Below are 16,618 nucleotides of genomic sequence, written 5' to 3'. Positions count from 1 at the left end.
CTCTCCTTGAGAAGTAGAAGAGAGAAATCCTTCTCACATCTAAGTCAGCAAGGTTTTTTTTTTTTTTTTTGGGGGGGGGGCTTACAAACAAACTGATCCTCCTGAAGAAATCAGGTAGTACCATAAAAAGGAGGGATAAGTGACCTCCAGAACCTGGCTGCCTGTGAGAGTGGGCTTCAGAATCATGCCGAATATCCCCATCGCCATTAACATCAGCCAACCTTGCCAATGCATGAGATTGCCCACGGAGCCAGGCTTCCAGATGCCAGTTCACTACCTTGTTTACATAGAACTAAGCATCAAGACACAATGCGATTGTCTCCCCATCCCACTCACACTGCTGGAAAGAACAGCGAATGCCCAAGCGGACAGCTCTGGAGACAGAATCTGCCTAGTCTACTTCAAAAATTCCAGCCTTATACTGGAACTGCACCAGAATCCCATGGGTTCCTGGAACTCCAGTCTGGCTGGGAAGCTTCCAGAGAATTCTGGCTACATCTCATGGGGTAGAGCTGTTTCCCAACTGTGCTGTAAGTCTGCAGCAATTCTCAAAGACTTCCAAAGAGAAAGGACAGTGGAAGACGAAGAATTTGGGAGGCAGATTTTATAAGCAATCAAAATATTTGACTCTATTAAAGCAAGAAGTATTTCCTTTTTCTACTTTTCCATAATAATATTGATAATTTATGTGTAGGGGCAGTGGACCGTAGTAATTGGGGTGCATAGACTTTCACCACCAGCCTAAGTTCAAGGTTTGCTTCCCAAAGCTGGTGCCCGCGCAGCCATGGCAAATTCCCCTCTAATCCTGGCTTCTGAATCTCCACAATGGAAATAATAATAGCTCTTTCCTCAAAGACGTTTAAAATGAAATACTCCATGTGAAGTGTTTAACACTCGGTGAATGTTAGCCATCATTACTGTCAAAAGCCGAGTAACCCTGGCAAACACGCAAAAAAAGCAAACGCAACTGTAATCCCCCCATCCATTTCAAAGCATATAATTCCAATTGTTACGGGTGTATTTTCAAAGAGCAAAAGGTTAGTGCTTTCTAATCCATAACTGGCTATTTAAATTCACCCCCCGCGCATCTAAGCATCTCCTGTGTGATTCAGTATTCTGTACAGCGTAGTGTTTAAAGGCCACGGAGCATTCCTCCAGGTGAGTTTACTTCTGACAACCCTGCCCTCTTCCCTGGAGATGTAGATCCCACACTTCCTATATTTCCAACCCCTGTGACTCAGCCAGATGGTGGCTGACTTTCTCCTGGCTATTTGGAGGTATGGCCTCCGCCTCACTATCCAACACGCTCACCCTGAGGTCAGGGACCCTTCCGTGGTCTTCTGGCATCTCCAGCATCTTGCCTTGGAGCCCATGCTGAGGTGCAGACCACTCTGCTTAAACTAGATTCACTCCATGGCGGGTGCAAAAGGGAACATTGCCAGATGGGCAGTTTTTCTCCAAACAGTATAAGGTTGTCTTCCAGGACTTTAGACACACGATTAAAAACTCTCAGGAAGAGGAAGAAATGGAAGATTCTTATCAGGGGGCATTGTTTTTCTAAGCAATGAGGCCACACAAGTTCAACACTTGAGGACGTGCATTTCAGTGAAGGAAGTCCTAAGACTTCGTGATGCTCTGAGACTACTGACAAAGCCTTACTGATCCATACAATGTGGGGCTGTCAAACTGGGCAGAAGTGAGTTGTATCCTGTTTAAAATGAGTGCCCCCCCCATTTTCAATGAATTTAGTTTTTTAAATCTTTTTTTATTTATTCCTTCACAATGCCATACGTATATAAAATGTACTTTGATCATCTCCTCCCTCATTGTTCTCTGATCTCTCTCTCTCTGTGTGTGTGTGTGTGTGTGTGTGTGTGTGTGTGTGTGTGTGTATACGTTCCACTTCACATTATTAGGATTGCTTGTTTTAGCATGGGTAGGGAGTTATTTACTTGAGCAAGGACAACTTACCAATAGTTACAACATTAGGAATACCACCCCACCCCCACCCCCCCCCACCCCTGAAACCATTATCTGTAGCTCCTCGGGGAAGGGTGGGGCCTCATGAGCCCCTCCCCCATCCATGACGGAAGGCTGATGGGCCCAGTTTTGTGCAGGAAGCCTTACTAGTTGCTATGAGTTCATGGATGCATCATCTATCCCACGTTCAGAAAAATAGGTTCTCTTGGCATGCCTTCCCATTCTTCAGTTCTTCCATTCTATCCGCCCTCTCTTCGGCCATGTTCCCTGAGCCTCGCAGGGGAGGATGTAACAGCAGTCACTTCTTCTCAGTACTAAAAGCAGTTATGAGTCTCTGCATTACCACATTCTTTAATTCTTTATTTCTACCCTGACCTGCTTTAAAAGGTTGTCTGCAACATGTGTTATGATCCCATTGCTGTTTGTACGAAAAGAGAATACGTTTTTCAGAAGCTTGTCTTCCTTAGGGGATAGCTCAAGGACCTGAGTTCAGATTCTCAGCACCCACATAAAACATTCCACTTAGCAAAAATGGGGCATGCCTGAGCAGAGACAAGATGATGCTGGGGTTTGCCAACCAACTGGAAAAACAAAACAAAACAATGTGCTCCGGGTTCAGTGAGAGACCCTGTCTCAAGGGACTAAGGCAGAGGATGATTGAGAGGGACGCCCAATACCCTCCCCTGCTACCCACAGATGCATGCACGCAGGCATACACCACACACATATAAACACACCCTCAAGAAATAGACAAAAGGGTGTATTCCTCTCATACAGTGAAGTGTGGCATTCCCCAGCAGTTCCTCCCACACAGCTCAGCTTTGATGAGGTCCTGGCTGCCTCCAGCAACTCTGAGAGGTCCTGGCTGCCTCCAGCAACTCTGAGTCGGTGAGGCAGACAATCAACCTCACTCAATCCCTAAAACACAAACAGAACCACAACAAAAACTACTCTGCATCCATCTGCACAGTCCCACGCAAGACTCAGCAGGCTTTCTGGAAGCACCCAGAGGACCAAGTCCATCATGGAAACACTGATTCAGCCATAATAGGACCCAACATAAAAACCACACACACGGACTAAACAGTCCTTCCACCCAATCAGAACTCAGCTAAAGCCACGGTCTCTTTGCAGTCAGATTAGGTGCACTGTCTGTTTTGTTTTGTTTGTGGTCCTCCTCATTTTAGCCTCTTCCATTATTCTTTCACTTGTTTGCATGGCTGCAGACAGGCAGACCAACAGGAAAAGACAACAGTCAGGCAAATTAAAACTTCTAGCCTGAGGGAGGCTGTAATAGCCGGGTTAGAGCAGTCTGAAAAACAAGCTCCCACTAAACACTGTTAGTGGAGACTGAAGTCTTTACTTTCGGAAGACCAGCTTCTGTATTTTATTTACTAATTGCTGCTTTTCTGTTGGTTGGTTGGTTGTTTTTCATTTATGTGGCAGCAGTGGAGGGGGCATGGTGTGTGCCATGGTCCGTGGGTTGAATATGGAGAACAATGTGAAGGAGTGGGTTTTCTCCTTGCCCTGTCTAGGGTCCCCGACAATCCAAATCACCTTTACCGCCCCCCCCCCCAGCCATCTCACCGGCCCTGATCAGAATTTTTTGGCTAGCATTCTATTTTTCTTTATGAGCTTTGCAGTCTAATCAGATTAACTGTCAATTGTTGGGGGGGATGAACAGTTGGAAAGAAAAGAGACAGAGGATAGACAACTAGATATCCCAGATGGGTGGAGTTCTAACAGGGAATACAATTTCATTAACACATGCACCCACGGGGTCCACTTACTTAATCCTGGCGCATGTCATTACTGTAGCAAATATTAGGGCAGTGTCCCAAAACCTGTGCGTGACACCTTGGCCTGGCTGCCTCGGCCTGACTGGTCATCTCAGAGGAAAAGAGGGGATGGAAGTGAAACCAGCGGCAGGACCACCAAGAGCAGGAGCTAGGAAGACTTGGGGAGGGGGGGGTATCGTAGGCGTGGGGATCCTGAGTTCCAAGGCGCTCTGCCCGACAGGGTCTGGTGCCCAGGTCTGGGTGGACCGCACATGGGTTCCTACAGTGCCCGCCCGGTCCTGCCGGCGGACCTGACTGTTCGTGCAGCTGGACTTTTCTTTCTTTGCAGTCAGGCCCAGGGCAGAGAGAAGTCTGCAGGGCCCAGCCCCTCGCGGGCCCTGGACGCCCCCAGGGTGTCGAGGAGAGGGAGCCCAGGAGATGTCCTCTGCCCCCGCCCCCAAACTCCAGCGAGCCCCGGCGACCCCCACCCTGGAGAGGGGCTCGGGTCAAGCCTCCTCCGGCCGGTCCCTCACTCACGGGCAGCGCGGCTGGGGCTCCGACTCTGGCCGCGGCCATCCACACCGGGAAGAGGAGAGGGGAGGAAGGGGAGGGAGAAGGGGAGGGAGGGCCCGGGCGACTGCCGGGCGGGGGGGGGGGGGGGTGCCGGGAGAGGCACCGCGCGGGCATTCCTCCTGTCCCCGCCCCTCTTCCCCTGCGGGATCCTCCCTTCTTGCTCCGTTCTCCACCCTGGATCCCCCAAAGTTTTTCTGGTACGAGATTGGACATTCGCTTCTCTCCACAAGCCAGCTAGCTGTCCCGGGCAAGTCTGAAGTCTCCAAAAGGAAGAGACCTAGCTTCACCCGCAGAAGCTGGAAAGGGGGTCACCAAATTATTCTGGGGGCCTCTATGAGTGCCTCCTCTTTTTTTTTTTTTTTTTTTTTTTTCAAAGTAGAATCAACTGGTTCCACAGCGAAGGGCGGGTAGTCGTGCTAAGAATCCCTCCTCCCTGGGTGAAATTCACAGATGACCAGGTGAGTGAGTGAAGGGCCATGCTGTGTGCCGGAGGCTGGAATACGGCAGCAGCGCTTCCTGCGTGTCTCCTGGAGAGGGCCGAAAGATGAGAAGGGAGGGTCTCCAACCCAGCGTGGTTTCCCTGTACCTGCCAACAGGTGACTGACTCTCAGCACGCACATCTTGACCTCTTTCTCAAGGGAGACTGAACCAGTCACAGCAAACAAGGGAAGTAGGGCGTCCCTTTTCCTGGAAAGACACACCAAATCCCAGAATGGAGGCTTGAGTTGGATTGGCTAGTGTGTCTGGGAAGAGGACACTCCAGGCCCTAAGGTGGTTTGGAGTATTTAGGAGAGGTGGGAAATGGTGCAATGGAGTGTGAAGCATGACATCATGAAGGTTTGTTTGGTTTTGTCTGTTTGTTTGTTTTTCGAGACAGGGTTTCTCTGTGTAGCTTTGCGCCTTTCCTGGTACTCGCTTTGGAGACCAGGCTGGCCTCGAACTCACAGACATCCGCCTGCCTCTGCCTCCCGAGTGCTGGGATTAAAGGTGTGCACCACCACCCCCAGTGAAATCATGAAGGTTTTTAAGCAGAGCATTTGATTCGAATGGATTCCCATCGTTTTTTGTATTCCCCAGGATGGACACTCAGTGGGGCACCCAGTGAATCCCTGTGGACTCAGAATGTCAGTCGAGAACACTGGTTTAGTGGTCAGCAAGATGGACTGCCCAGGAAGAGAACTTGTGTGTAACATCTCAACCTGAGTGGTGGGCCGCCAGGTGAGAGGAAGCTGGGAATTCTGGTGGAGTAGCTCGCTGAATTCACACAGCAGTGGGATTCCTCTTAAAACACTTTCCCGGTGTAGTCTTTGTGGCTTCGGAAAACCTGGTAAAATGGAAAAGATATTCAAGTAGTCCACCCAGCCACCAGGATCCAGGGAGGGAGCATATCGCCAGAGAGGGAACAGGTGTGTCTCATGCCACACAGTTGGGCACACTGGGGATGTCATTCTCTGGTAAGATTTCTAAGTGTGTTTATACTTAAGAGTATAACACAAATAACAGAAATAAACAGAAGGAGTGCCCCTCAACTCCCCATTTCCCCTCACTACCATTCCAGGAATGGCCAAGATCTGAAGTCTGTTTTGCATGAGAGCCCAGAATATAGGAAGTAAAAGCCTGGTAACTTTGGCAGACAGGAGCTGGTCCGCCTTCTGGTAAGGAGGTGGGGGGAGTGGAGAGCAAGAAGGGCAGAGGAGACAGAGAAGGAAGGGAAGGAGAAAAGGTGGGGTCTGGATAGACGTGGCTCAGTGGTGCTCACCTACAACGCAAAGCCTGGAGTTTGATTGCTAGCACGTGTGTGTGTGTGTGTGTGTGTGTGTGTGTGTGTGTGTGTGTGTGTGTGTGTTCAAGGAGACAAGAAAAGGGCATCAGATCCCCTGGAGACAGAGTTACAAGCAGTTATGAGCTTCTCAGCATGGGCGCTGGGAACCAAACTCTAGTTCTCTGTCAGAGCAACATAGTGTTCTTAACCATGGAACCATAGTGTTCTTAACCATGGAACCATCTCTCTAGTACGGAGCGCCAAATTAGACAAATGATGATAGATAGATAGATAGATAGATAGATAGATAGATAGATAGATGATAGATATTTAGATAAGTTGTTAGTGATAGATAGATATTTAGATAAGTAGATAGTGATTGATAGATAGATAGATAGATAGATAGATAGATAGATAGATAGATAAATATAGGTGATAGGTAGATAAATAGTGATAGATAATAGACAGATGATAGATAGATAGAAATGGCAGATATAGAGAGACAGAGATAGATAGATAGATAGATAGATAGATAGATGATTGATAGATAGATAGATAGATAGATAGATAGATAGATAGATATAGATGAAGATAGATAGATAGATGATAGATTTGAAAAAGGTAAGTGACTGAGTTATACCACCCCTGTGCCTCTGAGCCTTGTGTCTACCACTAGCTTCCAGGGAGGCCAGGCCATCTCAGAAATGCCATAGCTAACTGAAGAAAAGAGGCATACAGAAATCAACACACTTGCAAAAGTCACTACCACTACACAGCTTTCCGAGTACACCTTTTCAATTTTTCCGTCTTTGAGATAAGCAGTATGGCCTTGATTAGTGGGGTATCTCAGCTGGTGAAAGAAATCTCATGGAAACTTTGACCCTTCTGGGGAGCCAACGGGCATGTGATTTTCTACAGACTGCTACAGTTCATTGAGACCTGTTTTATCTTTACTCTAGGGCTGTTCCTCCCGTCCCGTGACTCGGCCATTGCTCTGGAGCTCGTCACTTTTGTAAACACAGATCTCTTTCCTTACTCCAGTACCTATCTCCACAGGAGTCTCTTTGGCAGTTTTCTTTTTGTATTAAAATCTGGCAGTAAACAGCTTAGCCTCTCCTCAGCAAAGCCACCACAGCCATGTCACCAGCTGGGACCTCATTCTATTCCAGCTCCTTTCCCCTGCTGCACAATAAACAGACCCTCAGAGAACATCCTTCTCACTTCTGTTCAGAGCTTTCCTTTTCCCGACAGCCTTTTCATGGACCCCTGAAAACTTCTCAGGAGACCCCTGAATTCAGACAGCAGTGGGATTCTGTTTTAAACACTTCTGATATTGTCTTTGTGGCCTTGGAAAACATAGCACATGGAAAAGATATTGAAGTAGTCTGTCCAACCACCAGGGTTCAAAGAATTCAGGATCCAGTATCACAAGATCTTCAAAAGTTCTGTAGTAGGGCCTGGGGATACCTCAGATACCTTAGAATTCTTCAAATCCAAGTCAGCGAAAGCTACTGGGATCAATATACCTTCAAGAGGAGGGTCAGGTTTAATCTCAAATGGTTTATAAGAACATTATTCCTCTCTCAAACTTTACAACTAATAGTCTCTATTTAGATGACACGAGCCATTCAAGACGGCGATAGCTTTGGGGAAACCGTATTAAAGAAGAAAGCACTTGGTACAGACATTTTACATGCATGAAACATTCTGAGCTGACCCAAGCTACTGCTAAGTGGCCTTTTCTGAGGAAATTCAAATACATTTTGGATGGAGACTTCCTGAGCTAAAAAGCCGACATCTTCACTGAGAATGCCAACCGGAAGCAACCATATCGATCACAACCAGCCAGTGATGGACAGTCTTTTACCATGAACGTGCCCCTCCTGGTATGGCTTGGGCTACACTGACTGGTGGCTACGGTTGGTCCATGGCTCAGTGCCTAAGAAGTATCCAATGAGCATCGATTGCCTGCCTTCTGTGTACATGATACCCTGCGAGTGTTGGAGGCTAAGGGGTGGGTCCTGCTTCAAGTGCCTGCAGGTGCTGAGGTAGATGACATACATTAAAATACAATGGGAAAATTGCCCGTTTAGCCCAACTAAAGAGGTGAGCTAAATAGGAAAGACTATGCACTGATGCACGCCTATAGCACTCAGGAGACTGAGGAAGGAAGAGCATGAATTCAAGGCCTAGCAAGGAGGAAGAAACGGAGGGGGAGAGGTGGGTAGGCTAACAGAGAATATTTTTCAGTATTTGAGCAGGATGTGACTGACATTCTGTTGACTGGATTATGCTGTTTCTATTCTTGGGCCTCCTGGGCCATCCTCCTGTACTCCCTGGTGTTTAGGAAAGCAGTGGGGTGGAGTTCAGGAATAATTGAAGCCCCTCGTAAAACCAACACTAAGGTTCCAACTGGGGAGTTGCCTTTCGAGGCCCCTCCACTGGCAGGCTCCACCATGCTTCCCCTGCTGTCTTTTCCTAGTCTTTTCATGGAAAGTTGTTCGAACACTCTCCAGCCTTTTTCTTCCAAAGATTTGGAAGAACAGGACTATACTCGCCAGCCAGCCTCCTAATTTGGAACTAATTACTAAACTGCTCAGAAATGTAAGGCAGAGGAATTTGCTTGCTGACAGGCTTCCTATTCATCACCACGGTGATATCTGAGAACATGGCTCTCAGCCGAGAACAGGAACTTCCTCTTCAAACGCAGAATAGACAACCCTTGTTGGTGTGGCTTGTAGCTGGGAGTTTTCCTATGTCTCTCCCGGCCCTGAGGTCCCACAGCCGCTTATACAATAATCACTCAGAGGCTTAATTAATTACCAACTGTATGGCCCATGGCAGGCTTCTTGCTAGCTAGCTCCTTCATCTTAAATTAACCCATTTTTATTAATCTATGTATTGGCACATGTTCTGTGGCTTTTCCTGCGTCCCATTACATGTTGCCCCTAGGACAGCAGTTTGGCATCTCCCCTTACTCTCCCTTCTCCTCTCATTATCTCTCTTGGATTTTCCCACCTGGCTCCATCCTGCCCTGCCATAGGTCGATGCAGCTTTATTTATCAACCAATCAGAGCAACATATATTCACAGGATACAGAAAGACATCCCACAGCATTTCTCCTTTTCTGTCCAATCAAAAGGGAAGGTTTTAATTTTAACATAGTAAAATTACATATAATAAAACAATTATCAAGCAATAATTACAGTTATAATATCTAGTCTATTTATATTTGGCAAAATTAGAAAATATTCTACCATCTATCCTATTTTTGTGAGTCTAAAGTTTTATATCTAATTTATCTTTTATCATGACTAAGGAAAGCTATAATTATAACTATCTAGTCTTTAACTACATCAAAGACCCTAGAAGGATATAATATTACCTAAGTAAACAGGAAGTGCATTGTAAGCAACTTCCATAATTCTAGAAATGACAGAGACATCTGGCTGCCTGTACAGTCATCCAAAGTTCCTCTGCAACATTGGGGCATCCATCTTCAGCCTAGAGTCTCTCAGTTGCTTTTCCCTATGTCCTGTAGCATGTCTGGCAGTGTCCTCTGTGAAGCAGGAACCTGAAGGACCATCTCACCTTGTTTTGGCAAAATTCAGTGGTCATTTTTCCTATGGTTCCTGCATGTCTAGTTTATACAACATATTATCAATCAGTCCCGGCAACAGCAGTTTCTTACCCAAATGGCTATTTTTGCCAATAAAGAAAGCAAACTCCATATGGAGTTTCTTCGATGCCCATCATCCTCTTTGAAGTAATTGGTGCTGCCAGGAGCAGACATGTCTCATTGTCGAGAAAAGTCTAAGTTCTTAAAGTATTTTAAATGCCATATTCTGTAGATCTTTGAAGTGTTTGAAGATTACCTACCTAATTGAATATATCTATGTATACCTAGAAAACTTAACTAATGTGACTATAAATTTGATTATCATGTATGACTAATTATTAATTTATTTCTTAATTATACAATTTTAAATGAGTTGCATAAACATAGTACCTTAAACAAGAGCAGAAATATATACATATATATATAGTATAACAAAATTAGCTTTAAATTTTTATCAATAAACTAAAATCCATAGCAATGTAAAACATTTCAAATAAGTTGTTGCTCTTTAAAAGTAGATTCAATAATCTACCCTTTCATCCTATCATATCTATATCCCCTTTTCTTCTTTAGAAAGAGATTGACTATGACCAATAACAATTTGTAACAAAACCCCTAAACAAAGACAAACATCCATAATCTATTTTTTGGGAATGTAGGCATAGTTATCTAGGCTACTTCCTGCTGATTGGGGGCACTGGTAATCTTATGGGGACACACCTAAAATCCAAATTTTAGGATTATGGTCGAGTTCTGATTGGAGTAGTCTGTGAAGCTGTATTCTCTGAGTCAGTTGCATTGAAGCCATTCTGGGTGTTGGATCATCTGGAGACCTCTCAGGGGGGTCTTCCTTGATGAAACCATATTAACCTGGAAGGGATCCACAGCTTCTTATCTTCTGTGGAAAGAAAAGCAGAACCTCTTTTCCAAAGCAACATATCCTTAGACATAAATTTTGAAGTCAAGATACCTTTAAAATATACATATTGGGTTAACTAAGTAGCTTTTACAATCAAATGTCTTTCTGCAGTTAAAAATCCCAAAGACAATATAATCCAGACTCTCTATGTAATTTTCATCTTTACGTGGCTTTTTAAAAAATTACTTTACTGCCCTTTCTAAGGACTTTATTTTATTATTTTAAAACTATATGTATTTTTATGACTGTCTATATCGTCTGACCATTGCTTTAAACTGCAGTGTGGCTAGGACCAAAGCGGCAGCAGCACTGGCTGCTGGCCCTACCCCACTAGGTTTTTAACAAGGTGCAGGTACCAATGAGTCATGCTTATCTCCCCAATTCTGGGAAGCAGTATTAAGTAGTATGCCTGTGTTTTTTAAGCCCAAGGCTGTGCTCCCAAGGAGCTGGGAGAAGCCTCTTTGTATCGAGGCCCAGCCTGTCAGAGACTGTGGGAGTCTGCCATGTTGCCCGTGAAGCCCACTATGGCCAGGGGCTGCATCTCTGTACTGTGGCCCACCATGAGCAACATGAATCAGGAAGCTTCTCTTGGCTCCATTTTAGAACTCTTTTCTAAAGCTTTCTCAGGTTTTTGGGTGAAAATTTGCCCCGGCCAGTGGGGTCTCAACAGGGGCGACCCACCTGCGGGAGAGAATGAAAGGGATGGGAGACACAAAGGAAGACAGCAAGACAGGGTTCTGGTCAAGCTGCAAATTTTATTCTCCTCAGCAAGGCTTATATAGCATGGGAGGGGGAGGGGGCAGGAAGGAGGGAAGGGGTGCAGGACATGCCGGACGTGCAGTTGAGGAGGACATGCAAGTCGTGAGGCTGCAGGATGTTGTGCTAGGTGGTAAGGTCACTGGTCAGGGCCCATTGTTCTGTTGCCATGCTACCTAACCGTGGGATGTTCTTTATCTTTGGGGGCATCTGGTTTAGGGCTTGTGGCTTGTTCTCTGGCCTAGCTAGTACCTTTCCATGGTTCATGTTTGGTCCCTGGCAAAAATTCTTGCTACCATGTTGGGCGCCAAAATGTAGCTGGAAATTTTCCTGTGTCCCACCTGGCCCTGAGGTCCTGCAGCCACTTATAAAATAATCACTCAGAGGCTTAATTAATTACTAACTGTATGGTCCATGGCAGGCTTCTTGCTAGTTAGCTCCTTCATCTTAAATTAACCCATTTTTATTAATCAATGTATTGCCATGTGTCTGTGGCTTTACCTGCGTCCCATTACATGTTGCCCCTTGGACAGCAGTTTGGCATCTCTCCTTACTCTCCCTTCTCCTCTCATTATCTCTCTTAGATTTCTCCACCTTGCTACATCCTGCCCTGCCATAGGTCAATGTAGCTTTATTTATCAAGCAATCAGAGCAACACATATTCATAGCATACAGAAAGACATCCCACAGCAGCAGCTCTTGGATGTTTTCTCAGCATCATCTACCATCGTCTATGGTTCCCTTCTTGTTAATGTTATGGAGAAATTTGAGGACTTTTAAGAACAGGAAGGACTGAGCAGTTAAGAGAACTTGCTGTTCTTGCAGAGGACCCTGGTTCAGTTCCCAGCACTGATATGCTTACAATCATCTATAACTCCAGTTCCAGGGAATTGGCTCTCTTCTGACCTCCATGAGCATCATGCAAGCATGTGGTACACATACATGTATGCAGGCTAACGTTCATGTACATAAAATCAAATAAATAAATCTTTAAAATACTATTTTTAAAGGCCAGGGCCAACCTCAAGGGATAATGATGCATAAACCAGGTCTATAAGTTGCACCTTTTCTGTCTGGGGATTTTTACCATGGAGAAGACTTTCAGTCAATTGAAGAAAGCTTTTGGTTGCAACTCATTCTGTGGTTTTAAGCTAGTTGGTTCTGCTTGTTTTAACTTCTTTGTAGACACTCTTGAGTTTTTTTGGTTTGTTTGCTGTTTTTTAATGCAAGTGTTAAGTTACCTCTGTCTTGTAGTGACCAATACCTGGCAGAAAAAAAAAACTCAACAGAGGAAAGTTTTATTTTTGCCAATGGGTTTGGAGAGATGTCAGTCCATCCCAGAAGGGAAGGTATGGCAGTAGTAATATGTGCCAGGGTTGTTCACTTCTTTGTGGTCTGGGAAGCAAAAAGAGCAGACTGGACTGTGGGGGCCCACCCCAGCAACCCACTTCCACCAGGTAAGCCTCACACCTAAAGACTCTACAGCCTTCAAAATGGTCCACAAGATGTGCACTAAGCACCCAAAACATGAGCCTGTGCGGGACGTTTCAGATATAAACAGTGACAGGAACTTAAAAGCAGTCATGTTAACGCTCCTGTCAGTTTACCTAACAGTGTCTTAACATCACACCAAAAGCAACAGCTCTGCCTGGAGGATGGAAACTTCCCCTTATGATACAAACTATCCCTCGTCAGAGTGGCTCTCACATGCTCCCCCAGACATTATCTGCCAACGATGTTGCTATCTTCATGTTAAATCCCGTTTCCTATGACAATCCAGTTTATCGGCTTTAGAAGCCAGCACCGGCAGGCACCGCATCTGACACCTTAACGGAGGGTGACGGTGACAGATGCCATGACAAGACACATTCACCAGTCTCTCAAGCTGTGCCTGAAGGCTCCTCTCCGGCTGCTTTCAGTGTGCACGGTACCTCCAGGCGGTAGGAGCCATCTAATGGACTTCCCTTTCCCATTAGACAATCTTGTTTCCATTTGGAGTTTCTCATCACATAATTTAATTTTTTTAAAGATTTATTTATTATGTATACAGAAGAGGGTGCCAGATCTCATTGCAGATGGTTGTGAGCCACCATGTGGGTGCTGGGAATTGAACTCGGGACCTCTGGAAGAGCATTCAGTGCTCTTAACCTCTGAGCCATCTCTCCAGCCCCACATAATTTAATTTTTATTAAAATACATATATGTGCATTAAACAAGAGCAAGAATAAGAACATTTCTAGTTATTTCTTTTTTTCTGCTTGGGGTACATGTGTCTCTGTGTATGGGTATGTACAAATGAGTATGTTCACAGAAACCAGAAGATGATGTCAGACCCCCTGAAGCTGAAACTACAGGTGGTGAGCCGCCTCGTGTGGGTGCTGGGGCGAGAAGAGCAGGTGCCATGTCTCCAGCCCCATAAATAAGTGAAAATGTTAGAAATTAAATCTGTATTAAGAGATGTGTGCTCTTGATCTATTTCCTAGTTTCCCAAATTTTCAACAATGTGCATGTAATATATAATCAAGAAAAGGTAGGAAATGTCATTTTAATAAGTTCTCCAGAGAACAAGTTGTCTTAGTTAGGGTTTCTATTGCTATGAAGAGACACCAAGACTACAGCAACTCTTATAAAGGAAAATATTTAGTTGGGGTGGCTCACTTAGTTTTAGAGGTTCAGTCCATTATCATCATGGCGTCGTGCAGGCAGACGTGGTGTAGGAGTAGTAGCTGAGACTCTTACATCTTGCAGGCAACAGGAAGTTAACTGAGATACTGGGCAGTATCCTGAGCATAGGAAACCTTAAAGCCCACCCCCACAGTGACACACTTCCTCTGACAAGGCCATTCCTGCTCCAACAAAGCCACACTCTCAATAGTGCCATTCCCTATGAGATTATGGGGGCCAGTCACATTTAAACTACCACACAAGTCTCTATGCTGTTGCCGTCTGTGGCTTTCAGTGTGTGTGCACACATCAGACACTATCTGAGCCTGCACTGCTGAGACTGGGAATCTTCTCTCATTTCTCACCACCCATGCCATGAGAGGCCTATGCAGTGAAGAGAGGGAGGAGGCTGAAGTGGTAAGTAGAGGGTTGTCACGAGAAGGGTGAGAGACAGTGACTGCCTGGGATGTTAAGGAGAGACAATCTTGGGAGAACAGTAGATCTGCCAGCCTAGAGAGCACCCAGTGAGTCTGGAGGCTCCAAGAGAGACCCGTGTCCTTGATATGGAGTCTCATATGCTCCCTAGTCTGGCCTCAAAGGCTCCTCCACCTCAGCTCCCCAGTGGTGGGACTCAAGCTCACACCATCATACCTGGCTGGAGATTTCTTGAAGATGAATTAGCTAAACTATGCTCAACTGAATCTGGCTTCACTGAAAGGAGAATTACATATCTGGGGAAAAGTTTAAAAATGAATGAACAGCACCCTAATAATACATTTTGTTAAAGGCCATTATTGGTTCCAGGGAAAATAGACTTAGGTAGGAGAGGAAAAGTCATACATTACATGACTTGGCTATCACGTGCATTTGAACAAACACAGGGAAGTTTATATTGAATATCGACATGATCAAAAGGCAAAGCAACCAATTTAAAGAGAAAGTATTTGTGTGGGTGTTAGGGGTAGGGAGGGACACAAAACATCTCCCAAGTGCAAAGCCAGTGCTTAACAGGAAAAGCAAAGGCAAGTAGCATGTTCTCTGGAAATACAAATACTAAACTATCAAAATTTTCCCAGGGGCCTGCCCTGAGAAGATCTCTCCCAGAGTCCTGGAGAAGATGCTACAGCTGGCGTGGAGTATCTGAAGGAAAGGAATCTAAGTATACCAGGTTCTTTCGTCCATTTAGTTTATTCCTCTGAGACTAAATTCTATCTACACAGCTTTATTTCTATTCTTATATATATAGCTCTTCTCTGTCCCTTCTCTTTCTGTCCTCTCAGAGCCCTAACTAAGCTCTTCTGCTATCGATCTCATCTTCGTCCTCCATTCCTCCATCCCCCATCTTTCCTTCTTCTACTCTCTTGACCTGACTCAAAGCCACCTACAATCTGCAAAACCTTTCCTTGCTTTTTCCTCGGGCTAAGCCCCTCTAACCCTAACCCGGGAGTCAGGAATTCTCCCCAGTCTTCACTCTGCCTGGTTATGCAAAATACTCTTTTGTTCTGAGGGAGTCAGGAATTCTCCCCAGTCTTCACTCTGCCTGGTTATGCAAAATACTCTTTTGTTCTGAGTCAATAGCTCGGGGATGCCACTAGGTCTGTGAGGGAAAGGGATGGTCTGAGTTTCATTTGCACAAGAAACAAAGCTATGTACCTACAATCCACCTGCCTCCTAGGCCTAGGAGACAGGCATTGTCTCTGTAGGGGTGTTACCTAGTACAGATCAGCAGTAGGTCTGAGAGGCTCATACTGTTTGCCATTATGGCCTAGGAGTTATGGGTGCACAAGAAATTGATAGTAGGAAACAGCTGAAATATTAAAAGCCAAATAACATCAAATATTTCTGGATATTTGACTTCTCTAGAAGGATTCCTTGATCCTTCAAGGTACAGCTTTATCATATAAGCCAAATCTCTACTTCATATTCTTGAGGGCTGCGGCACTACCAGCGAATGAAAGTGGCTTTCTCTTTACAGAGTGGGAGGTGGAAGGATTGGATGTATGTTAGAATAGTCTGACTCAAACTGAAGCTCATAGCTTTGATTAAAGTCTAGACAATTGGGGGCTGGAAGGAGATGGCTCAGCAGTTAAAAGCACATACTGCCCTTGCGGAGCACCCGAGTTCAGTTTCCAGACCCACATCATACAGCTCCTGACCACCTGTGACTCCAGCTCCTGGAGACCCCATGCTTCTGGCCTCTGCACTCATGTGCACCCTATCACACACACCAGAGACATACCCATAATTAAAAATAATAAAAAAGTCTTAAAAAATTAAATACAGAGAAGCTGAGGAAAAATAGCCTCTCTGTATTACTTTGTGTTTCTTGATCTGAGACAATCCCAGGGCTGGATGAGAGCAAATGACGGTTCACGATTACGTCATTATTATGTCACGACTCAGCTCTCCAGGCAGTGGATGTAGCGGTTTGCCCCCCCCACACTGTGCAGAACCCGAGCACACACATGTTCCTTGCACTAAATGATCATATGAATAAGACGGGTTCAGAAACCAGTGCTCACCACACTCACTGACGCTCGTAGAACTAAAGCATTCGAATGAAATAA

The 16,618-nt window shown here is 45.3% G+C and overlaps 1 protein-coding gene and 1 long non-coding RNA gene across 2 annotated transcripts in view; one reads left to right on the top strand and one right to left on the bottom strand.

The window, feature by feature from the left end:
- Ston1 (stonin 1) overlaps positions 1-4,392 on the bottom strand; it is a 46,730-nt gene extending 42,338 nt beyond the window's left edge. Inside the window, exon 1 of the mRNA XM_052746528.1 lies at positions 4,296-4,392. The gene's annotated coding sequence lies outside the window, so the exon portion shown is untranslated. The remainder of the gene's footprint in view (positions 1-4,295) is intronic.
- Positions 4,393-4,695: 303 nt separating this feature from the next.
- LOC128115193 (uncharacterized) lies at positions 4,696-7,304 on the top strand. The gene is made up of 3 exons (XR_008220037.1): positions 4,696-4,789; positions 5,409-5,549; positions 7,053-7,304. It is a non-coding gene; the product is annotated as an uncharacterized LOC128115193 (long non-coding RNA).
- The last annotated feature ends 9,314 nt before the right edge of the window (positions 7,305-16,618 follow it).

The sequence above is a fragment of the Peromyscus californicus genome, unplaced genomic scaffold (genome assembly GCF_007827085.1).
Source record: "Peromyscus californicus insignis strain IS unplaced genomic scaffold, ASM782708v3 Scaffold_1__1_contigs__length_55948999, whole genome shotgun sequence".
NCBI lineage: Eukaryota > Metazoa > Chordata > Mammalia > Rodentia > Cricetidae > Peromyscus > Peromyscus californicus.
The sequence above is the reverse complement of the archived record's forward strand: the minus strand, read 5'-3'. Positions and strand labels throughout refer to the sequence as shown.